This window comes from Castor canadensis, chromosome 13 (assembly GCF_047511655.1).
Source record: "Castor canadensis chromosome 13, mCasCan1.hap1v2, whole genome shotgun sequence".
NCBI classification, from domain to species: domain Eukaryota; kingdom Metazoa; phylum Chordata; class Mammalia; order Rodentia; family Castoridae; genus Castor; species Castor canadensis.
The window spans coordinates 44,021,223-44,048,216 of record NC_133398.1 but is presented as its reverse complement, the minus strand read 5'-3'; the positions used below and the strand labels follow the sequence as shown (position 1 = coordinate 44,048,216).

Sequence of the window (26,994 nt, the reverse complement as noted above, 5' to 3'; positions counted from 1 at the left end):
TAGAATAGTTATACATTATTCAATACATCTTGGCAGTACAATAAAGCCCTTAGAGCGAGTGATAAATGTCTCCCTTGAACCTTACCTGGTTTACTTTTTTTAAAAATCCAGCCCTTGCTGTCTACCACACAAAGCTCTTGGCCACTGGGTGAAATCCAAACTGAGTGGTTGATCATGATAATTCCAACATGTCATGGGCAGCAGCATCTCTCAGAGTCCCACAAGCCAAGTGCTTGAAACATACCTGCAACAAACAAGATATTTCTACATTTTAATTGAAAAATAGAGAACCGTGTCCTAGGACTAGGAGGCATCAGTACTTCTGAATCAATAAGGGAATCATAAAGAGGTGTGTGAGGGGCTATAAACATCACTCAGGATACTGATAAACATAAAACTGGAAGATTGAAGTTTATGCTTGAGGTGTTTTTGCAGAGTGTGTGCTACTTTTTGTGCTATTATTGACACACTTAAGCTGTCAGTATTGATAATTATTATTGATATTAAAACTAAAACATATTGCAGTGCATACTTCTTCCTCTCCTTCGTGGAGGAGGGGACCAGTTGGCGTAGCCAGAGTACTTCTGACTCTATCCATAGTATTCTCAGGTATACTCAGTACTCTCAGTATGCACAGTGAGTTACAACAGTGCAAAGTCAGTCAGCAGTGGGAGCCAAATTCATCAAGGACAGTTTCCTTTGTGAGTTCTGACACTTCATTGTCAGCATTTCTATTATAAAGATTGGGTCAACTCTCTAGGATAATGTGAGAAATACCTTCGAGGGGCTTGCATGAGGTGTTGCAAGTTGAATAACCATTATTCATATCAAAGATATAGACTGCAAGGCAGTAAGTAATATAAACAAATTGTGGGCAGAATCTGTGCACACAGAAATGACCAAGCCTAAGAAAACAAATAAATGACTCATTTGGTAGCAATCTACCATATATTTAATGAGCCATTTGTTTACATCTGTCTGAGTAATTATGTTGCTTAAACATCCTAAGCATGTTTGATTTCCATTAATGAAGGAAATTCCCACATACAATCAACAACATTTATCATACAGATACCTGCCACACAAAGAACTCCATTCCACAGAAATGTAGAAAGGTACTTGTAAACAGAATTGCTTTGTAGTCTTTCCAGAATAATCTTTAATAAGTATTAAATTTTTTAAGCTAAACAACCATATTTAGTAACACATATAAAAACAAATTTATTATTACCATTATTACCATTTTCAAAGTAGTATACAGAAAGGGTTGAAAGGTTAGTTTAAACCTGTAGGGAGGGGTTCATGTGAGTAATTACATTCTGCAGATTCATGGACACAGGTGCAAGAACTGATTTAACAAGCTACAAAATGATGTATCCTCATGCACCTGTGATGAGAACATTAAGCATTCCCAAAAGTCAATGTGGATACTTCGTTAAAAGACACAGCAGTGAGAGAGCCTACTGTACCATCTCAGCAAGTATACTAAAATGGCAAGGGATTAAAGTCAAGCACATTCCCCAGATTAAATACAACACTTCAAAATAACTTTAAAAAGAAACAGAGAAATGGGTAGTTGAGTATTAAGTGTCCATGCTTTGACTTAAAACACTAGTGTCATCTTGATGCTAATGGTGAGACACAAATAGACACACACAGACACACACACATCTAAAATTTTCTAATTGATCCAAGCCCTGGTACTTATTAACCTACAACTCTTGCCAGCTTCTACATGCAAATTGCTTTTATTTAAGCCAGAAAATTTTCTACTTATCTTTTTGAGAACACTCTGAAAATTATCAAGTTAATCATTTTATAAAACAAACCTGTTTTCATGAGTGGCAATCTTTTTGGTCTACTGAAGGCTATGCACAATAGTGAAGAAGCCATATTCAGATAACAGAAAAGCATTCATAAGCATAATTTCCAAACTCCAAAACTTGCTTTGAAGCGAAGATTTTTTAAAACTACTTGCTTTGGAAGCAATCATCTGTGATCTAACACTACTTCTCATACTTTGGTTTTCTATTTAGTATAAAAAAAGTAAAAAGTCAACATAGCTACTTGCTTTACAGAATGACTTTATTTTATTATATAGAAGTGATGCTATTGATCCTTTCTCAGAAGAGATAGTTTCTATGTATTTCTTTTTCCAGTAGAGATGCCTTTCCACTGACTATTGATCACTGATGTATTCAGTAATTCACTTATTTTGCACCTTTTATTTGAGCACCTCTATCATTCTGGGCATGGGATTAGGTACTACAGAAACAAAATTAAAAGATACAAATTCTCTCTGAAAAGATTACCATCTATTCTATTCTGATTGTTATAATTTTCTTATAATCAAGAAAGGCAAGAATATTAGGAAAAATCAAAATAAATAGTTTTATATTACAGCCAATCCACTATGAATCTAGAACAGGAATTTCATGAATTTGTCAGTGAGCGCAGCACAGTTGGCCAAAATAAGGCTACAATATTGGAAGATCAATTTATATAGCTAACACATACAAGATTTTCATTGGATGTGATGGTTTTGTGTCACTTTTAAGTCTTCTTCCATAAGCTCATTAGCTGAGTTTAAACTAATCAGAAAATTCAACCAATTAGATTGTTGCTGTTTTTGGTTTGGGGGTTTTGTTGCTGCTGTTTTATTGAGACAGGGTCTCCCTATGTAGCCAAGACTGCTTCAAACTTGCTTTGTAACCCAGGCTGACTGAACTCACACCCCTCCTGCCTCAGCTTCTCAAGTGCTGGGATTACAGGCATGTGCATCAATATGTTTGACTCAAATCAATTAAATTTTGATAGTACATTATTATTTCTGGAATCCAACACAGATCCACTACCTTCCAATTGCTGTACATAAGGAATCACAATAAAATCCTTTGTGGTATACATTGCATTCAAACTGACAAGCTATCCATCTAAACTATGCAAGACAATAATCCATGTCCTTCCATGTGGTGGGTGGGAGGTTTCTGTATTGTTATTCCATTTGTTTTCTCAAAAATGATACATAAACTTAAATACATGTAGTCTCTACAAAGATAAGCCCATGATGTGGTCAGAAAATGTACAAATTCCATGACATTGGTTTGAAACTGTATCTTAATACAAATTCTCATTATGGAAATGTATGCTTAAATTAATGTTTTCACTTATCTCTAAGTATGTTACTGAATGAGAATACAATGAAAACAACAACAAAAAAGCAAGGGGTAATCTTATGGAAAAATACTCTTAGAAATTAAGTAATTTTTATTAAAATCAACATGATTTCCAAATGGCTTTTCTTCTATTTTCTCATTCTATGATATCTTTTGAGCCTTTGGTATTGCTGGAATTAGTACTCTAAAAGAAATTATTTTTAATGCTTGTTGTTTTTGAGAAAGTTTTATTCTTTTAAAAATGAATTCTGAATGAATGCATTTTATTTTATAAATTATAGCTAAATAATGTTAACTTAAATATTTTTAAATAAATATTTGACAATGTTAGAAAAAGCTTCCATGGTAGGCAGGAGGTATGGGATACAAGAGTTTTAAATCAAATAATGTTACACATGAATTTAAAGCAAAACAAGATGAAAATAAAATTTGAAAAATTAGAAGAAATGCACACATGTTCAAACTCTGTCTTTTTGGTTTTGTTCTGGCCTTAAGAGCTCTTCATCAGTTGAGTTTCGGTATCCGTGATCTCTCCTCTTGCACAACACTACCATCCTTTTAGTTTATCTTATTGCTTTGAAGAAAGCTTTCCAAAGCATCCCTTCAGCACCTAGGCTCTCATTTTATAGGCTATTGATTTGTACTTGTAGATAGGTTGCTCTTTAAACATTGTCTTGGGAATATGTTTCATCTCACTGTGAAGGTCTGTTGCCAAGTCCCCTGGGTGGCTGTCAGAACTAGAAGAGCCCTGGGCATTCTGTGAGCTCAGGGCACTTGTTAAATAACTGCTTGATGTATTTTGCAAGATTTATGTGTGATTCGTTTTCCCAAACAAACCTCAAAAACATAACCATGAAGAATGTGGGAAGAGCTCAACTATCAATGATCAAAGTTATGAAGTTTTCAGCCTTAGAAATTTTAAATCTATTTCTTTTTATCAGTGATTTTTAGAAAAGGGAGGATACCACCATTTTTTGGCTGCAAAATTATTGCCTCTAAGTTGTCTTATTCCTTCTGTCATTTAGTCACTTAAAAAGTCACACATTCTTTCCTAACAGGCTGAGGTCAACAACAACCATTGAAACTTCTCAGTGTGAATATGTAGCTTCTCATTGAATTTTCTCAAAAAAATGTGTGAAGTATTCTAGTAGAGCTCATTTTACATGACAAAAAAATGACCAAAACGTTTGCTTGCCCCATTACAAAAAGTGGGAAGTGAAGTGACATATCAGAAGCCATTTGGCTCATGGCAGGATCTATATGAATACCTAAAACTACCATGTTCCTGTCTTTGCAATACAACATCCTCTCATCCAGCTTACTCAGCATGGCATCCAAACAACCTTGACGATTTCCAATTCACTTGTTTCTAAAGAGCTATGTTTTTAGTAGGTTTTATTTTAGAAAGAAGACACCAAAGCCAACACAAAATAACAGGATTTGAGGATTTTTAAATGAGCTTAATTTGCTGAAAGCAACAGCTGATCTCTCTCTCTCTCTCTCACAAAAGCACACCAATTTTTTTCCAAAGGAGAAAAGTGTCTCGACAGATTGTGACAAAATGTATAATCTTATTGGTGTTTTGTTGATACTTCTTTTGTATGTTTAGGTACATTATTAGGAAAGATTATTGAAATAATCTTTCAAAATATACATTTGATACTATTTCATATTATTTTCATTTGGGAACCCAGCTGGAAACTTCTTAAGAGATAGAAAACAAGATATGGGGTAATTCTATCAATAGCTGTGAACCCAGTGACTGATATTCAATCAGAAACAATTCTTCATGTTTTCATCTTTGCCCAAAGATGCCTAGTTCTGATTTGATTATAATCTAGTAACTGCCAATTGTAATACACCAAATTCCTGTTTTAATTTTCTTAAAATCAAGCATCAGTTAGTAACATTCTCTAACTTTCTGCAACTAGTGAACATCTATCCTTTTTCCTTCCTTTCCCTTGATATTTTTAATTTCCCTGCTACAAAAAATAACTAGAAAAATGATAAATAGAAAAAATGAAGTAGCAGTTTTAGGCATCAGTTGGATATTCCAGTTCAGTGGTGTTTGAGTCAAAGGAAACACATGAGGTGACCTTTGATTAGCTGACATTGTCTGGTTTGTGAACATTTTCCTGGCACAGAGGAGGGAGATGTGCCCTCTTTCCTCCTCAGGTCCTAAGGAGGACAATGGCTCACAAAACTGAGGAGGCCATCACAGTAACTCCAGGATAATGAAGTCACTGGAATCCACAGGCCAAGGATCTGAGAAGAGGGAATGCAAAGAGGAAGGGCCTCAAATGAGGATTGGTCAGAACACTTTGAGGAAAAAGAAAATACTTTAAATGATAAAGGAAATCTGACACATCAAAATGTGTGGCATTCAGTGAAATCAACATGATATGTACAATTTGAAAAATTTTGTCTCATGAAAAAAGAAAGATCTCAAATCAATGGATCAAGTTCTCCATCCTAGGAACTAGAAAAAAATAATAAAATTAATCCTGAGCAATAAAAAAGTTAAGAACAAGAATCATGAACTAGAAAACAAAAAAACAAAATCAATAAGGTTCCAAATTGATTCTTTGAAAAATAACAATAAATTGTTAAATGTATACATATAATAAAAACTGAGAGAAAATGAAAATTATAAATATTTGCAAATCATATCATTACAGATCTTAACAACATTAGAAATATAATAAGAGGATCCTGTTTATAACTAAATAACTGCATAACAATAATTTTGATAAATTTAGATGAAATGGATATTCCTTTTAAAACATATGAAAATTCCCTAAAAAGCATACCATAGTTAAGCAAGTTAATTACATCTAATAAATCGAATTCACAATTTAAAAAACCTTCCCACAAAGAGTAATCCAGAATAGCAAACCCTAACAAATATTTCTAAAAGATAAAATACCATTCTTTCCAAAATTATTTTAAAACCTATAAAAGAAAGAAATATTTTCAAACATATTTCTATGGGTTCCAAATAAACTGCCTGGGTATCAAAGTCTAACAAAGATATACACATACATATACACACACATACACACATATCTGGAACTCAAATCTCCCACTTATTATGCAGGGATTGAACCACATACCAGCCGTTTTTCCTCTAGTTATGAATTTCTTTTCCATGTATCAGCAGCAAACAACTTGGAAAACAAAATTTAAAACTACACTTATTGTAGTACCTTAAAACCATAAAAGCTTTCTGAAAATTCACCAAAAGATTTATGTAGTAGGCAGAATTCCAACACAGTGTCCAAAATTTATTTCCTTTGGTATACATATCCTACATAGTCTCCTCCTTTTTGAGGTGGTCAAGACTTAGGAATATGGTGGAATATCACTTTCATGATTACTAATCAGTTGACATTTTGCTAAGCAAAAGATAGATTATCCTGGGTGGGTCTCTTCCCTAACCAGAACCTTTATAAAAAGATTAAACTTCACAGAAGTACCTTCCTGTTGACTTGAAGATACAACTTCCATGAGTCCTACAGTGAAATGCAATAAAGTCTACCAACAGCAATGTGAACTTGGAAAATAACTATGAGGTTCAGAAGAGCTCTAAGTCATTTATGATACAACACTTAATGCCTCTATGTTAAAAACAAAACATTGCTGAGAAAAATTAAAGAGAACCTAAATGAATAAAAGAGATATCCTATGTTTATGGATTGCATTACTTTTTAAATGTCAAATCTCTTTAAATGGACTTATAAATTCAATATATTAAAACCAGAATATTAGAAAGTTTTACTTATATAGAAATTGTGAATCCGATTGCACAATTTATTTCAAAATTCAAAGAATAGCCAAACAAAAATAAAGAGTGACAAAATTAGAAATCTTGACTTTAATACTACTTATAAAGTTAGAGTTATAAAAGGACTCGAGTACTGACACAATAGACAAAAGGATCAATTGACAAAGAACAGAAACCCCAGAAATACGGCCAGACTTATATGATCAATACAATTTCAATGCAGCATATATAGTAAAAAGTATAAAATCTTCCCCATGAGAGATACACACTAAATTCGGGTCACTGGTCACATCAGGATAAAAAGAGAATTGAAGAAAATCAGAAAGGATTGCAGAAGACTAAAAAATCTGCAGCAAGCATAGCAAAGTGCCAACATTGATTAAACTTGGATAGCTGTGGGTACATAGAATATACTTTACTACTCTTTACATTTTTATGTTTCAAATATTTCTTTCAAAAATAATCTTCCTTTAAGACAAAAATCCTTTCTCATTTTGAGCCCAGACAAATAATCTACATTATGATTTTAAACTTTGTTTGGCATCATTCTATTTGACTTTGGATCCTACATGAAGGGAAAAGTGATTTATATATAACTGATTATCAAAAAGAGATATCTTCCTTACAAAATTTGGAGTCATATCTGCATTTGTCACCTTGCACAAAACATTTGCATCTACCTGTAACTAACAGATGATGACTTCTGTTACATAGCAGTGTTTAACAGTCATCTGAGAGAGGTCAATCATTGCATTTCTGCACTTATCCGGATGGATAAAAACTTTCTTTGCTTCAGGTATGGCCTTACTTGGGTACATTAAGATCTGTAAAGATGTGTGAAGCCAGTAGATTTGTGTTTGGATTTGATGCACTTTAATGATCTGTCAAATTCAGGTGTAACAAAAGTGACTTGTTAATCTGTTTCTCCAGATTATGCAATCTCTCTGCACTTCAGACTTGTATTTCTAACCACCTGATCTTCATGCTCCCTGGCTATCAGGCAAACACCTCAACCTTATATAATTCACAATGAAAGAAATCATTCCTGTTTGAATACTCTCCTTCATACCTACTCTCAGTTCAATGAATAGTGTCACCATCTATATAGATGGCAGAAGCCAACAAAACAGGTAAAGACACAAACAAAATGACATCAACATATCCACATTTGTGGAAATTATCTTTTGGTTTTACTCATCATAATATCCAATCAATAGCATGCTCACTCTTCTCTTAATGTCTTGTGAATACATCCCTTTATCTCTTTGTACTATTAACATCCAAAGTGATTTTCTACCTCCAGCTCAGCCCTCATTAACCAATGCTTTGCACTTAAGTCAGGAAAATCTATCTGAAAAATGAATCTGATCACTATCACCAATAGAATAAAAGAAAAATTCCTTGACTATGATATAGTGTCCTTTATGTTATGAATCTGCATATTTTTATGTGTACACCATTTGCCATTCTCCAAATCATGACATGCTGTTTCTTACCTATCTGCCCTTGATATGCTTTTTAACTGTGATAACTTTCCTTGTTTTGTATATCAGCAATTCAATCTTAGCTTCCGGGTTACCTCTTCACTTAAAGGTAAAGATTCCTTTGGTACCTCGTCATTCCCAGTTACTGTGTTGAATCAGTATCATTTAGAAAAATGTCTATGTCAAACTCCACCCCCCATACACAGAGTAGTTAGTAGGCCTCCTTGATACCAAGGATTCTGTGCAATGTTCATCTTTGAAGTGAGTGCTGAGAAGGAGAGTAATCAGGAATTATTTAAGTACAAAATTATTTGTTGAATAGAATGAGTTAAATAGAGTTATTGTTTGGGGAGGGGATAGAAAATGGGAGTGAAGGAAAGAGAGAAGCATCCCAATAAATTTTTAAAAATCAGGAAATAATTGAAATTTCACATTACAAAAACTGAAGTAGATTGAAAAAAAATTGTTGCAAACCTAATCAGAGTCAGAAATTTTTAGATTGTATAATCCACATCCCAAATTTCCACAAATCAAATCCAACAATTTGTAAAAAGATAGTACAATGTGAATCAATGCGAGTCAACTCCCTATATAGCTATCCTTATCTCAACTAGCAAAAACACTTGGTCAGCTATTATTGTTTATATTCTCTCTTCAACAAAATTAGAGATAAGGGCAAAATAGTTTCTGCCGGGTAGCGAGGGGTGGGGGGGGAGAGGGAGGGGGTTAGGGGGGTAAGGGAGGGGATGGGGGAAGGAGGGAGAAATGACCCAAACATTGTATGCACATATGAATAAAATTTAAAAAAAAAGATTATCTCAGAAACTCAACTCTGGTTTAATATTTGGAAAGCAATCAATGGAACCATGTTAACCACATGAACAAACAAAAGAAGAAAAAACATATCACCTCAATATATAATAGAAAAAGTATTTAATGAGTCTATCAGGCATTAATAATAATAACTATAAGCAAACTGAGAACAAGAACTTCAATTTGATAAAGGACATTTACAAAAACCCACAGCTACCATTATACTTAATGATGAAAAACTGAATGCTTTCCTCTTAAGATCAGAAGAAGGCAAGGATGTGAACTCCTGCTACTTCTATTCAATATTGTATTCACGGTTCCGGTTAGTTCAATATGCCAAGAAATAGAGGATATCTGAATTGGAAAGAAGAGATTAAAATGGTCTTTATTTGAGGAGAACATGATTATCTAAGTAGATACCCCCTTGGGATCTACACAAATAGTACTAAAACAAATTAATATGTGAATTTAGCAAGAATAGAAGAACTATATATAAAAATCACTTCTAGTTCTATTAATCTAGCAGCAAAACATTTGTCATTGGAATTTATTTTTAAGAAAACTCACAATACCATTTATAATAGTATAAAATTAAATGAAATAATTAGGGATAAATCTTGCACTAAATATGTGCAAGACCTATACATTGAAAATCACAAAACATTTGGAAAGAAATTATAGAAGGCATAAATAAATAAGGAGGTACACTATGTTCTTTGGAAAATTCATTATTCCTTACATGTAAATTTTCCCAAATCGCTCTGTACATGTAATACAATTCTGTCAGTACAATTTTTTGTAATAATTATAGATTCTAAAATTCCTATTGACATGCAATGGAACTAGAATAGCCCACCTAAAACACTTTGAAAATTAAGAACAAGTTGGAGCATTAGCAATACCTTATTTAAAGACTTTTAAAAACAACTACATATATCAAGTTATCAAATATAGTTTTGACATCAAGACAGATAGGTATTAGATCAAGAAAAAAATAGAAAGTTCAAAACAAAGACCCACAAATAGAGGGACAACCAACTTTCAACAAATGTATGTAGATAATTCAATGGAGAAAGGCTAATCTTTTCAACAAACGGAACTGGTACAATTGGATATCAGAACACAAAAAGAATAAACAGAAGGAAGGAAAATAATTTTAATTTTTAATTAATTCCTACTTCAAACCATACAGTACAGGAAATTTAACTCAAGATCTTACTCTATTCAGGCTGTTATAACAAAATACCTTAGAGGAATTTATAAATGATAGAATATACTGCTTACTGTTCTGGAATTTGAGATGATCAAGGTGCCAGCATATTGGTATCTGGACAGGATTTTCTGCTTCAAAGACAAAGAAAACTGGCTGAGTCCTCACATGGTGGAAGTGACACACAAGCTACCCCAGGCCTCTTTTGTAAGGGTACTAATCTCATTTGTAAGGGTGGAGCCTCATGAGCTAATCACCTCCCAAAGCCCACACTCTTTATATCATTGCATTGTGGTTAAGTTTCAATATGTGGATTTTCAGACCATAGCATCAACCACAAACTACAAAGCTTCTAAAAGAAGAACTTTTAGGTGGGTGAAAAACTTTATGTCTTTGGATTAGGTAAAGCTTTCTAAGATAGTATATCTGTAACACAGCTGCAAAGAATCTACATAATTGCAATCCAGCACATGATGCTTAAAAAAAGTAGTACCATTAGTCCTTAGGGAAAGGCAAATAAAAACCACCATGAATGTTACTGTAGAAATATTAGATTATCTAATATTAAATAAAAAGGCTGACCAGGGGATGTAATGAAGTAGTGAAATACCTTGCTTAAACTGTGCAAAGCACTGGGTTCAACCCCCAGCATGGCATAAAGACTACTCATACCAAATAATTGCAAGTATATGGAGAAATCTAAATTCTTATGCAATACAGCTGGGTATATACAGAATGCAACCACTTTGAAAGCAGCTTGATGTTTTTCTTAAAAAGTTAAATGTACAGTAACTATGCTCCAGCCACGCAGCTTTGAGGCATTCGTCTCAATAGAAGGAGAACATATGCTTATACAAAAACTTGTACACAGGTATTCATGGAGCTATTTTTTATTTGTCAAAATAAAATTATTTGCCCAAATGTCCATCAAATGGTATTATATCTATGCAGCAGCATTACACTTTGCAATTGAAATAAACTATTTCACAAGTCATTGATATAAACACACAACTCATTGATGAATCACAAAATAATTATGCTGAAAGAAAAAGGTCATCCTGAAATCCTCCTTCCAAAAAAGAGTGCATATCCTTTGATTTTATTTATATAAAATGCAGAAAATTAGCAGGGCATAGTAGAGCACACTTGCAATCCCAGCACATAGCAGGCAGAGGCAGGAAGACTGTAAATTCTAGGTCAGTCTGAGCTACATGGAAAGACCCTGTCTCAAAATAAATAAATAAATAAAAGTAGTTCAGTGTTAGCATGAGAATAGGGAAAGGAAGCAAGAACAAAGAACTGAAAAGAAATAGAGGAAAACCTTTGAAGAAGAAAGTGGTGATAGTTTCATGGTTGTATGCATGTGTCAACCATAAAAAAACCTGAAATATGTGCAGGTTATTATATGCCAACTATGGCTCAATAAGCTTATTTTAAAACAGATGAGATGCAAGTATCAAGTTTCATCTAACAATCTTTTGTTGATAAATTTCTTCTACCTTTAGTAATTGATAAAGAAAATTTGTCCCAAATCTGATCAGGGACATAACTTTCATGAATGAAGAGATTTACATCCTTCTGTAAAGAAGAAATTTATAATAGTATTAAATTTCACAAGCAATAATAAACTTTGATGATATTAAGGCCTCTTCTAAAATTAGGGAGCTATGCATTGTCTATTAGTTGGATGTCTGTGTTGTTTAACAAAATAATTCTTTTTCCTTGGAGCCAGACAGCAAGTGATTACCTGATCAATCTTTTTAGTTTGCAAGTGGCTTTATCAGAAACAGTATTTCAGTTCATCAGCTCTGCCCTCTCTCCTTGTAAACTTTGAAATAAAACTTTGACAAAAGCTCATAACAAGTTTTCCTAAATTTGGGATTTTTAAATTGTGAATCATTTCAATAAAGACGAAAAGGAAAGAAGATAGTGAGTAATAGAGGGTGTCCAGGAGAATGGGAAAATGTTTCATGGAAATTCAATGATTGAAATTTTGAGGAAGAAAAAGAAAATCATGAAAATTTAAAAATTGAAAGTATATTATGAACTAAATTTTGAAGTTAAGGATAAGTTTATAAAATAGCTGACTATGAGGATTTTAGTCATAAACATTCACATGCAAAAAGTACTATGTAGCATTTTGTAATGTCTTGTTCTGATTAAGGAGCTTGCAACATATGCAATATCATTAGGTTTGATTCAAATTAAGTTCTTCCTTCTATCAAAAATCTATTTCCACCTTTAAATAAGACAGTGTACAATTACTATAATTTTGAAAATAACTTTATGGATTTATTAGCACACACTAATATGAAATAAACTCACTTGTGGATGATAGCAGTTGATGTTACCATTTGAAATAATGGCTTATTATTATTCTTATCCCATAGGAGATAAGAATAATAGAAGAAATCACCTTGTGCCTTTTATGCTTAATCAGAACTCTGCTGTGTCAGGAAAAAAAGGAAAACCTGACCTTCTTGCTTTTAATGACCCAAAGGGAGTTATTTATTACATTAAATGCCACGAAAACTTACAAAATATACAGGATCTAAGACAGAGACCATAAATCATCCCAACTTTTCATACAAACTGATTAATAGTCCAGGTACCAAGCAAAATGCCAACAGAGAATAATTCTGACACCTGTTCCAAGGACTGATGAAGAAACCATGCTGAATGAAAGTTTAATCACTGATTTCCTATTGCACAGCCAGTTTCCTAATGAGCCTACATAATTACAAGTGAGAGGATTCATATCCTTGGCTAATACATAATTATATCTGGAAGCATAGCTACTAAACTAGGAAATTGAATCATTTCAAGAGGATGCTTTTCACACATAAAATAGTCTGGAAAATATTTAGTGAGGGGGATGTTGTGTTCTTGTTTACACGTTCAAAATTTTAAGTACAATTTAGGGAAGATCCTAAAGTTCCAGAAAAGGGGTTTTAGTATTTTGTGGAAGAACAATTCAGCCAAAGAATAATAGATGATATTTTGTGAAAGATTTTGCTAAGCTTCAATTCATTAAATTTTAGAAATAGTTGATATCCTTTTTTTCTCTAGGATTCAGATTCCTGAAATTACATATGTATAAATCAGCCAATGACTGTCACTACTCTTTAAGATAGCCTATTCTCAGATTCCCAAGCAGAGAGCACAAAAGCTTTCAGAATCACCCTCAAATATATTCTGCATTAAATTTTAGTTTGAAGAAAGTTGTTTCTCAAGTTCAAGCTTTTAAATGAAACCAGTGTCAAGTAATAAATTCTTTCCCTAATGCAAATTGGAACGGAGAGAATGTAAGAAGTGTCAATGAATATTAAGTGGAAGTCTTATTCACATTATTGGTGGGCTTGATGGGATTTTTCATGTGCATGTGAATTTTTCTTATTTGAAGGAGGCCTTAAAATGTGGTAGACAGACTTAAGTGCGGAACACCATGAGAACTTCAAACACTGTGATCAGTTAGAACTGATTTTTGATCATGTTAAATCCTATAATATGATTGTAGCATGAAATAATATACTTGAATGCAGCTGCATCCTTCATTTGTGTGAGCAAAAGCTGATCACTAAATCTCAAACCTTCTAACTTGAAACTCAACACAAAGTTCTAGGAATCAGAGTCATTGAATATTAGACCAGAAAATGAACTTAGTCATATACTCTTACTCCTTCCTTCTGCACTTCTCCTGATTCTTTTGCAAGAAATAATTGAGTGCCTTCTGTGTTCGAGGCACTGAGTTTACTTTACAAATGAAGAAAGTAACACCCAGGAAGATAAAGTGATTTACCCAAAGCACTTCCTCTGAGCTGGAATTTTCTTAATGATCATGACAAATTCAGAACTCTAATCGAGTACTTTGGACTTGGTCACCTTATATCACATTAAAAACTTGAATTTTTGAACTTTAGCAGAAAAAAATAACAAAGATTAAAATGATGAAAATGTCAAGGGAATAAAATACTTTATGACATACTAATGATTCCAAAACAGTTGGTGGCAATACAAAGACAGACTAACAGAGCGGTAACCCTGGTGTGATGCAGTATGACTTTTCATAGGATAAACATTTATATCCTAAACTGTATCCTATGCCTCATCATTTCTAGAAGTTTTCAAACAGACCAACTGTTTCTTTTTTTCTGATGGGATATAAATTTTTTGTAACTTAAAATAATATTTCTATTGCTTAGATTGAATAAAACGATGGTCAGGTTGATTTAATGAGGAAGATGGAGCAAGTATTTGTTCAATTATTTAGTGGTTTATATCATCTCACCAATGTAATTCAAATGAAGTGAAGATAGTTCCTAAAGTTCACAAGAACACCCACGTTAGAAAACAACCAAACTTCACTTATGGTTTTTAGTTTTACGATTGTCTAATTTCTAAATTATGTGTATTTATTAGAGCCAATGAACATCATTTTAAAAGTACGCCATTCTCCACATAGATTATAATAAAGCTGTGTGATTGGTAAACATGCACAAGAGTTTGTGTGTTAGGTTAGTGGTCTCCAGGGCCAGAATATCTAAATTTAATGTGGTTCTATGACTTACCACTTAGTTATGTGATTGTTGCCCAAGTTTCTAAACCTTTCTTTGTCTCAAGTTCCTCATCTATAAATACATATAGTAATACTTCTCATTTTGTAGGATTGCCATAAACTTTAAATGAGCAAACTTTTATGAAGCATTTACTATTTGGCATGTAGTAAGTACTCATAAATGTCCGTTACAAAGGCAATTATTAAATACATATTACTATATTCGTATATATACCCATTTTAGAAATAGTACAAAAACTTATTTTGATAAGATTACATAATGAAATACATATGAAGAACAAAACAGATAAGACAATATGTTTTTATGTAAAATTGAAGACCAATTATATGTAAGCTTAGTGTTGGAATTTGAGCAAATTCAAAATTAATAAGACACTGTCTTTTCAGGGTTTAAAATATTGCCAGTAGTAAGGTTAAAAGTGGAATTCAGAGAAGTATAATAGCAAATTTGTGAAACTCTGAAAACTTTTATAATACAGGTATAATAGCAAAGGAGATGCAAAAAATGGACAATGTAAAATCGGAGTGTAAAAGGATGTCAAGAAAGTCACCAGAGAGAAGGTAAAGGATTTATCACATATAAAAACAATATACCCAGATGCTTTCTGTATGTAAAGCACTGTTCTATATCCTAAATACAATGATGACTCAAACCAAAGAGATCAAGGAGACATTGATACACATACTAAGCATTTAAGAGTGTAGATGAGGGTGTATAATTTATATTGAGAAATCCTGAAAGGCCTTCCTAATAAACATTTAGTCTGGCAATTGAATGTTAAGGAAGTATTAGCATGAGGACTTGTAACTACCCTTGCCTGCTGGCCACACAGAGAACAACGGAGGCTTTCTATTTATTTAGTTTCATTCATTTTCAGAATTTTCTTCCACTAGATTGTGCAAACCACTGTGCCAGCCAAGCTATTTCACATACATGATAGCATACATCCTTCATTATAGCCTTTTGTTGAAGATGTTCTCCTTTGCAGAAAAATTATGTTCTGACAAATGTTTTTCACTATGTTTTTGTGTTCTAATTATTTGTTTTTAAAGTTACATAGGCAAAAGTGAAATTTTGAAACTGAAGATCCATTCCAACTATTCTTCAGGCTCGGATTACTAAAATACATTTCAGATGCTATGCATTGTCAGTATGACTTTGAATACATAGAGGAGGTATGATTATCGGGTTAGAAGGAGAGTTCTAAAGTGACCTTATCTTTTTTTATCTCAGTTTGGAGAGCTGGAAGAAAAGTTTGTGATCAGGAGCATTTTTCTCTGTTAGTCAGTTTTATTGACACTGAAAAATAATTTAAAAGAGGAAAGGTATATTTTAGCTCACTGTTTCAGAGGTCCATGGTTGCTTTTCCCCATATTTCTAGGCAGGGCATCATGGGGGATGGCATGACGAGGAGAGGAATGCTGCTCATCTCATAGCAGCCAGGAAGCAGAGAGAGCAGGGAGAAGAGACCAGGGATAGGACACACCCTTCAAAGCCACACCCTGCTGACCTATTTCCTCCAACTAGGAGGGTATTATGAGGTAGGCCTTCATGACACCCTATTTCACTATGAACCAATAACCTCTCCATAGTGCCACTAGCAGGGGACTAAACCTAAAACACATGAGACTTTTTGGGAGACGCTTCAAACCCCAAACCACAACATTCCGGAATGTATGTTAAATAATAATGTCCTAAAAAGCCAAAAATTGAATCATAGTGACTGAAAATGTTTCTAATTTATATTAAACATGCTCTTTTGTAACTTTATCAGTAAAACCTTTCAAATTACCATTAGAAATAAAGCACATAAAATAGCTAAAAGTAGAACTGTTCTGGATGAAATAAGTTGGGATAGGGAATGAGGGTCCCATGGAAAAATTGAAATTTAAATTTTATGTGATTGGAATTTTAATAGGCTTGACTGCCATTTCATTATTCTAAAAAAAATTTTTTTTAAAAGATATTTTCAACAGATATTCTATTTGCCTCTTCATCTATTGTCCTTGTTCACTTGAAAGTAGGTTGATGCTAGAGATGATGCTAGAGCTAGCTGTGTTAGCAGTTACTAACTTTCAAAGGCTTCCTGTCTGCTAGTTTAAGTCATGCTTTTGTCTGTCAGAGTATGGGCTAACTTTTAAAGCTTCAATAATGCAGTCCAGTCAAATCCAGTTCCAGTTTTTGTTGGAATTAAGCATATTAAAACAAGAAGACATGAAGAGGCAGACTGAATGCCTATTCTCTCAGACATCTGTGCAGTGATTCACATCAAAAGACCATCAGCAAGTAATCCACATATGCTGCAGCCATACGAGAAGCAACTGAGTTGAAACAGGTAGCTGGTCCCTTCATCCCATCAGGATACCCAAGTCCTTTCAAGGTTGGTTGAGTTAATACCAGGCTACAATAGGACTAATTTGCTTTATAACTGGAATAACAATGACTCAAAGCACTTCTACCCTTACAAAACCTAACAGATGCAGAGGAGAGAATTCCTTTAATTTCATTATTTTTCTAGGACACCAATAAGTTGAGAACTCTGCATTGTAAATTAGCACTTGAAAAAGATGCAGACCATGAACATCAAATTATAAACATATTTCTATTTATTGATTTATTCATGAGCATTTATCATACTGTTGCTTAATCTTCAAATTTCTGTTTTGGAGAAGGAAATTAATGTTTGCAAAAAAGTGTACTATGTTTGAGACAGGTAAGATTTAGGGAAAGTTTGGGACTGAGACACTTTCCTGACTCACCTTAAGAGTTCCATTTTAATTACAGTAAGTTAGAAAGAATGGGAATTTCCTCCCTCCTGGGAGGGGCACCTGAGAATAAGTTGTATACAGGAATCCGGCCAGCTCCTCTTCTTGGCTCTGAGGTCAATGAAGCCTGTTAATGGCACACTTGATCGCTTCCCACCTCCAAGTTTAAGGTCTTAAACCAGGCTCTGCTCCGGCTCAAGGACTGCCCTCACCTGTCCTAGGAATTGCCTATGCCTCTCCCCACTCATTGACTCATTGGGAAGCACCTGGTTCTGCCTTTTCCAAAGCTTAGCGTAGGTTTTAAAAGCAAGTAACACATACGTACATGGAAGCAAAACTAGGAATCTCCCTATATAGCTATCCTTACCTCAACCCCTGGTCCTCCTTATTAATGCTTATTCTCTCTCATTAACAAAATTAGAGATAAGGGCAAAACAGTATCTGCCAGGAAGCAAGGGAGTAGGGACCAGAGGGAGGGGGTGGGGGAAAGCAAGGGGGCAGGGGGAAGGGGAGAGTAATGACCCAATCACTTTATGCACATATGAATAAAGGAAATTAAAAAATAAATAAAAATAAAACAATGCTTAGCACAAAGAAAATGCTTAATAAATGTTAACCACTATCAAATAAATAAATAAATAAATAAATAAATAAATACATAAACAAAAGTGCCTGGAGAAGAGAGGCATGCTCTTTCTGTCTCCAGATTCCACCTGGGCTCCACTTTGCTTCCTTTTGTATTTCCCTTGCCTAACTTTTAATAAACTCCCTTTATATCCACTTGTCCTGCCATGGATTCTTCCTAGTGGTATGTAAAGAATTTGGAACTCTTCTGATTACAGACTCCACTACGATGTCAACATGTTCAATTTAGAAGTCTCACAATAACATTGGGAATTGGAGAGTCCTTCATATTTTCTTTTTACTAAATTTGAAAGGGTTAAATGCCATGCCCAAACTCACTGGACTTGAAACTGTCAGCAATAGAATATAACATCAGTTTGGTTGAAGTTAAAGCTCACAACTATAATCAAAATTGTCTGCTTAAATAATAAGCGCCAAAAAAAAAAAAAAAATCAACTGTCCTGTTGCCTATTAGCTGATATTCTGCCTGGCATTATTGGTCCTGTGGGTGTTTAATAAGTAGGCAAGCCCCATGAAAGGAATCCTGGTATTTGAAAATATGAGATAATAAAAAGTAACATTTGGAAATGTTATTAAAAACTGTAAAAATAATAAGCCCATCATTTCTTGAGTGCTTTCAGTTAGGCCAAGCATTGAACCAAGCAAATACTTGGCAAAACATTTCATTTAGTCCTTATAACAATAACTGTTATTATTTCCTACCTTTTACAACTTAAAAACTGAATCTTAGAGAAATCCACCTACATGCTGTGTTTGCAAAGTCAATAAATGGCAGAAGCAGCCTTAGAATAAAGAGCTTACTCCAAAACCTATTCTTTCAGTTCATAGGTTTAAACTATTCATCATCAATAACTACTTATCTATTGAACTTATTGAGAAAGTTTAGAAAATATTAATTACTCAACAGATAGAAGGGATAGAAACTTTTAATGCAAGAGTTAAGAGGTAAAATTGAACTACAACACAATGTGTAATGGGAAAATTGCAGCATCTACACAGACTTCAAATACAATAGAAATAGCCATCCACATTCTCTGACTTGTGGCCCTCTTCTCCTTTCTCAAAGCCAGAAATAATGAGTCAAGTTCTTCTTGTTCTTCTTCCACTTCATTTCTTTCTTTACTACAGCTAGGAAAGGTTCTCCTCTTTTAAGGTTTTATATGATTAGAGTGGGCCCATCCAGAAAATACAAGATAATGATGTCACCTCAAGGTTTGTAACCTAAATCATATCTGAAAAGTTACTTTGGCCTTGTAAGGCAAAACACTTACAGGTTCCAGGGGTGAATGTGTTGATATGTTGGGTGGTGGAGCTTCATTATTCTGCCTACCACAATCTCTACTCAGCAGCATAAGGAAGTAGACTACTGACATAAGCAAAGTAAATACATCTCAACTTTATTATGCTAAGTGAAAATGCTATATACTGAATGATTCTTTTTATATCATATTTAGGAAAGGCAAAACTAGACTAACAGGAAATAGATCAGTACTTTTAAAGAAAAAAGGATGAGGATTATGTAGAAAGGAACTTGATGCAACATTTTGGGCTGATAGAAATGTTTTATATTTTTCTTTTGATAGTGGTTATACATTTATTCAAACTTAATAACTGAACTCTAAAAAAGATGCATCTTTCTGTATACTGCAACAGACCTGATTCAAAACAAAAAGAGAAACACAAAAGTGCTACTACATCACTGAATTACCTTGAATTTTAAGACAGTAGAATTTTTAGACAAAGAGATATTTTTAATATGGTGAGGCTATATCCCAAACATTCTGCCTCATTGCTCTTATGAAAATTAAGCTACATCAATATTTTACAGAACAAAACAAACTTCTTGCACCCAGAAAAATTCCACTACATGCCAGTTATACTAAAAATACAGTAATCCTCATCAAAGTTCATATAGCCTATTCCCATCATTTAAAGAAGAAACTAGTAAGAGCAAGTAATTTGTTTGATGACATATATCTGATTAGTATAAGAGCCAGAAGTAGAATTTAGGTCTCCAAGTTCCAGTCTAATACTCTATTACTGAACTGGAGGATTCCTACAAATCAAAGAGAAACTATAATTGTTTCTGTCAATCCCTATATTTAAGCATTAATGAGACACCTGTGCAACCACAGGCATTATGAATGATGCTGCAGTTAGCAAACATAATTGGTGGCAATTTTAGCAGTTACATTTCCTTTTCCAGATGTGTGCTCTGCTCTGAGACCCTAAGGAATAAAGTTGTACAGGAATAGACTTACTTATGAGTTGGTCAAACAATGTGATACCTTTCAATGCTGGCTTTACCAAGGTGTTCTAGGATGAATGAAAGAAGGTAACTTTGGTCTCAGGGCACAGAAATGGAACAGTCAGAAGCAGTAATATATTGTACAGTTTAATGAGGAGAGGCAGATCCCTCTCTCCATGAATGGCAGCTTCATTACTTTCAAAAGATCTCTTCTCAAAGATGGAATTCAATAGAGAAGTCTCAATCTAGACTTCAGACTAGGGATTTGTTTACCTGCAAATTCCCTCACACATCTGTTCCCCTTCTGTTTCTTCCTTGATGTTAAAAAGCCCTGTTTCATCATGGCAGGACGTTGAAACTCAGCAAGCTCTTTTAGCAGGCTGTAAGTAGCAAGCAGATTCTTATAGTTCAGAATTACAGTACAGTCTGATTGACAGCATCAATAATTGAATGCACTTTGTCTTGCAGCTGCCAACTCATGGCATATAATGATAGCTCATTTAATCACATTTCTTAGGCTGAATAAGTGTAAGTTGCTTTAATTTTTGTTAGTTTTATATTTTTAATATTAACACACTCATGCATTTGCATTCATTCACATACTTCTCTCACTCAAACTGAATCATTCACTTTGATTAAAGAAATGCTGAAGGAAAGGTTGAATACAAACTATTCTATGTTGTTTATAACTGTCCTAAGAAAATACCCAAACAAATTACCAATGAAGCTTTATGAATCAAGAAGCCAGAGATCTGCTTGAGAAGTGAAACATTTGGATAATAAGGCTTCTACAAAAATAATTCAACCAAGAAGGCATAATGTGCTACAGGCATGTTGTAGGCAGGCAAAATCTACCTAAAAGACACACAGAATCCAGTTTGATGAAGATTGAAAGTTAGGAAGCCCGAATACTAGCTCACCTCTGCCACTGATCATAGCAGTTACTGAGGACCTATTATGTGCCTGGGAATTTATGTGCTGTACTAGGTAAGGCTCTTTGGTTTTAAGTAATCAAAACTATCACTGGCCATAGAGAATGTACTAGAGATACACTAGAGGCTTATCAACTCAAAGGGAAAGATGAAGAAGCAGATTTCAAAATAGGAAGAAGTATGAAAAGGGTCAGGAAATAGAAACTATAGGACCTGTCTACTTAATATAACAGACACAATGAAGTTGAAAATTTCATTGTCAATGTGCTTCATATGCAAATTGCACATGTTCAGCATAATTTAGGTAGTGCCTTGAGTTAGGAAAAGGTCAGGGTTCACTCAACTATACCTACTAATGAAGAAGTAATTTTCTGAAAAATTCCCACATACATTAAGACAGGGAATAGACTGTTGTGGAGGGGAAAAAAAGATCAATAACTGAAATCCAATGCACAATCTCTCACATATCCACCAGTTAGAGTTTTATTTTCTATATAGAAATAGTATCACTCCAATGACTTTCTTCACTGCTTTGAATAATTCAAATTATTTACTTCAGCTTAGTAAGACTTCTGTCCTATTTTGTCTTGTAGTAATTCTCATACTAAAGTTAACACATTGGTATTTTTCTTTCTTCTTTAAATATACCAGACTCATCCTAGTCTTAGGCTTGTTTTTCAACTATTCCATTTGACTGGAATGTTCACATTCTTCTTTCCTTTTCATAGATGAGTCCTTATCATTTAGATATCAGATCAAATATCCACTCTTCAGAGAGCTTTCCCTGATTACCCAAGCTAAAATTAACCACTAACTTTCTATCAAATACTATTTCTTTTGGCAGAGGGCACTGGAGTTTGAACTCCAGGACCTCATACTAACTAGACAGGTACTCTACCCCTTGAGCCATGCCCCCCCAAGCCTTTTTGCTTCAGTTATTTTTCAAATAGGGTCTTGCACTTTTTCTGTGGGAATCTTGGAATGTGATCCTCCTATTAATGCCTTCCATGTAGCTGGGATGACAGGAGTGCACCATCACACCCAGGTATGCCCAGATTTATTTATTGAAATGGGCTCTCATTAACTTTTTGCCCAGCATGGCCTCAAACTGTAACCCTCATGATCTTCACCTTCTAAGTACTTGAGCCACATCCAGCCTCACATAGTACTTCTATTCTGCTTTTTTTTTTTTTTTAAGAACTGTTATCTGTATCTCCAAACTAAAACATAAGATTCCATGAGAGCAGTAGGCCTATTTTCATTCTTACTACTTCTTGGACATAGTAGGCACTCAGTACGTGTGTGTGTGTGTGTGTGTGTGTGTGTGTGTGTGTGTGTGTGTGTGTGGGTGGGTGGGTATGTGTCTGTGTCTGTGTGTCTTTGTGTGTACAGGTGTGTGGGGATGTGTATAATAAATAATTTTCAAAACAACTATATAATAGGCATTCTCGTATTGATTTTACAGAAGAGGATGTTAAATTATTAGAAGTTAAGAAATATATATGTCAGAAATGTCTGTATGGCATACTTCAAAGTCAGGGCTATCAGATCCAAGGCCAGCTCAAACACTGCCACTCATTCCCTAACATTAGCTGTGTGTTTGGGTTCTACTATATGGAAAAATGAACTTCTAATTTTTTAGCAGCAAAACCCTTTTTTTTTTTCTATCTTTAAATAAAATTATATGTAAACCTAAGTAAATTGTACAATTTCTATGTTGAAAGATAAGTCTACTTATTATGAAATAAGCAGTGAAAGTACAATGTTATCCTAACAAACATATTTAAAATTTTGATTATTTTGGTTTCAAATGTGAGGAAAATCTTATTTACATGTACACAGTGAGTTTTAAAAAACTGACCTCTTTGAAATCTCAGGTTACTCAGGGATCAGAGGTAAAGTTGAAAAGCTTTTTCAGTTACTCCAATTATGCCCAGTAGGGTGTTAGCCTGGCAGCAAGTGTTAGTTTTGAATTATTAGTCTCCAGTTAGCTAAAATTTGATGTATAATGCTACTTTCAGAGTGGTTTATTTATTATTATGCCCTCCAAAACATAATTTTTACATGTTTTATGTGTGAAGAAAAGTTGTGAAACTTCCTAAAATATCCTTAAGGAATTCACAATTTCAATCCATGGGCCATTACCTACCCACAGTTATACATTGTTCTCACATTCTCATATTCTATATTCATTCTGATAAAAAAAATAAGAGAGCCAAAAAGATGCAAAGTAGTCTAAAATAAGTTGCAAATAACTCAAGAGCAGGCATCAAAGCCAAGATGCTTTTAGAGAACAGTGGCAAGGTAGCAGGCACAAGGCAGCAATCAGTCACAATTAATCACCATTATCTGCTTTAAAAAGCAGACAGCTAACAGTGCCAAATATCAGAATAAGAGTTTTAGGAGAATATGTAAAGAAACTGATAAAAATAATGAATGGTATTATAAAAATAAATGTAAACGTTACCTCTAAAATACTAATAGATGATGAAAGCAGACAGGTAAGTTAATGAAGCAAGCCTGAAAACTTAACAATACAAATGCTTTTCTCCATATCCTCCTTTGTTTTCCAGATTCCTTACAAGGTCACCAGCTTTTATATAAACAAAAGGACTGGTGTGTTAGACTAGGGAAAATATTTGTGTAAAAGAGAAATGTTAAATCAGTGAAGCTAATAGGGTCAAAGAAAATTACCCATGAAGCAAGGAAGTCCCTTCATTACACCGGCCTCTGTTTAGACTCAGTTCCAAGTTTGCATTAGCAAATTAGCCATGCCTTTTCTTAATGATAGTGACACCTAACTCCCCAAATTTTATAAGCTCATGCCACACACATCTACATGTGCCTCTGCTTTCAGTGCTGGCTTCTGAACCATGAGGGAGCCTGGCACAGGTACTAGTACCAGGCGTAACTATGGCAATGTGAAGTAAATTTAATGTGTGCTGTCCCCTCCCCCAATATCCTCTTTGTTATTTTTCTGTATAATCTCTTTTTCTCTCTCATGTCCCTTTTTAATTTTTATTTCCTTTTCTTTTTCTTCTCTTTCTTTCCTTCCTTCCTTCTTTCTTTCCTTTTTCTTTACATCTTTTGTTTTAACAGAATTGAGTTCCTTCCCTTTCCCCTATTGCAATAGTCTGGAACAAAGTCATCTTTGCTTATTTGCATCTACCCAGGACATTTTTCTTTGATAATTCATACATGCAAACTACTTTTATAATACTTCAGATAAAACATTTGGTTATAGTGCATACCAGTGTTTTCCTTTCCTCAGTCTTTAGCTTTGTTCTTCTAACACATCCCAATTTTCATTTAAATCTTACTGCCTCTGTCATTCTTATCTATAAAAACTTTGTTTTGAATCATCATAACCTATTTGTTTCATATTTTTTCCCATAAACAGTAATTACTTTATTTGTTGCTTGCCTTTTTATTGATATGTCATTCCATTAAACTGTATGTTCAATGAAATCAGAGTCCATATTTGAATTGTTCACACTTATTTATTTTTAATCAGAACCTCTCACAGTGTTCTTTCTTTGGTGTCTTGATCATGCTCACTAACATTCTCCCATATTTCTTTGCTCCAGTCACTTACTAAGTTAGATAAAGGGCTCATAAATCTGCAAGCCAGCTTCCAATTGCCAAAGAAGCCCACATTTCTTATGATTTTAACTGTTGTCAGTTCATTCTGGCTTTGTGCAAAAGTGGGCAGGATGGTCCTCTCCACCTCTTAATACAAACAACTCTTTCCCAAGGCACAAAGCAAACATTCTTTTCCCCTATACCTTCTTCTAAGCAGTACCTTCTGCTTCTTACTGAACTTCTTCTCTTTGTGAAGGCGCAGAGCCCACACCATGCTCTCTATTCAGCACAGTCATCATTTCTGACACCTTTGTAAAAGCTTTAGCTCTTCAATCCAAAAGCTCATGCTAACTGATTCCTGGCAAAATATCTACTTTCAGACATGTCTGAGTTAGAGGTTAGGTTCAAGCCAGTATAAGCCAATATACGCACACATTTTTTGGGTGGTTATATTTGCTATATTATTAACCTTGCATAGTTTCTTCACATTGCTATGGTTTGGATGTGAGTTGTCATCCAAAAGCTTCATGTGTTGAAGGCTTGTCTCCCAATGCATCAGTGTTCAGAGCTAGAGCTTTTGGGAGGTAATTGGATCCTCAAGGCTGTCACCTAATCATGGATTAATCTGTTGATGGATACATATTTTGAAAGCATTATTGGGAGGTGGTGGAAACTTTGAAAGGTGGGGCTTAGTTGGAGGAAGTAGGTCACTGGGGGTGTGTCTTGAGGACTGTATCTTGTTTCAGTCCCACTCTGTTTCTTCCTTTGCTTTTTTTTGTTTGTTTGTTGTGCTGAGTAGGGGTACATTGTGGCATCCACAAAAGTTCTTACAATATAACAGGACAGATTAAACAAGATGGTGGGTTGTTGACATACCTTACAATATAACAAGTATGTCATACTTGAATTCACCTCCTCCATCATTCTCCTTTATCCACCCCTCTTCCCTTTCCTGGAATATTCAACAGGTGTCATTTTTCCATTGGTACTAATCTCCACAGAAAAGACCTATTCAGCTGTCTTGTTCTCTGATTTTGTAAAAGAAAAAAAATGACATTTTTGTTTGTTTAAGATAGTTACACAAAGAGTTTTTTGGGTGACATTTCTATGTATATATGTATTATAATCTAAGGTTGATCTCTATTTTTCTTTTTTCTACCTTACTTATTTACGGTGATTTCACCAGGTTTAAAAATTCTATATTCATTCTTATATAGAGAGTACATCAACCATGTTCATCTTCTTAACTACCTTTTTTTACCCTCACTCTCTCATATGTGATTTCCCCTCAGTGTGACTGGTTTTTCATAACATTGCTACATTTGCATTAAGTGTATGTTCCACATAGAGAAAACATGTATGTAGCTTTTGGCTTTCTGAGCCTGCCTAACTTCACTGAAGATGATGTTCTCCAGTTTCACCCACTTACCTGCACATAACAAAATTTCATTCTTTGTAGCTGAATAAAATTCCATTGTATATAAATACCACATTTTTTTAATCCAGTCATCAGTAGTGGGGCATCTTGGCTGTTTTCAAAGCTTAGTTACTGTGAACAATGTTGTAATAAACATGGGTGTGCATGTGCCTTTATTGTAACCTGACTTACATGCCTAGGAATGGAATTGCTGGATCATATACAATTCTATTTTTAGATATGTGAGGAGCAGCCATGCTGTTTTCTATAGTGGTTGTACTAATGTCCTTTGCTTCTCACCTTTGTGGTGATGTAGACAGCTGTCTTCCATCATAGCATTCTTCTGGGAATTTTCTGCCTT

At 34.2% G+C, this 26,994-nt stretch overlaps 1 protein-coding gene across 44 annotated transcripts in view; it reads right to left on the bottom strand.

The window, feature by feature from the left end:
- Positions 1 to 26,994, bottom strand: part of Lingo2 (leucine rich repeat and Ig domain containing 2) — a 1,208,229-nt gene that overhangs the window by 351,447 nt on the left and 829,788 nt on the right. For 32 of the 44 annotated variants that reach the window (XR_012440409.1, XR_012440405.1, XR_012440406.1 and 29 more), the window contains 2 exons: positions 10,542 to 10,601; positions 86 to 244 (listed from right to left, as the gene is read on the bottom strand). The gene's annotated coding sequence lies outside the window, so the exon portion shown is untranslated. Of the gene's footprint in view, positions 1 to 85; positions 245 to 9,290; positions 9,612 to 10,541; positions 10,602 to 26,994 lie in introns of those variants that run through there. The other 12 variants (XM_074051662.1, XM_074051660.1, XM_074051648.1 and 9 more) reach the window with 4 other exon arrangements.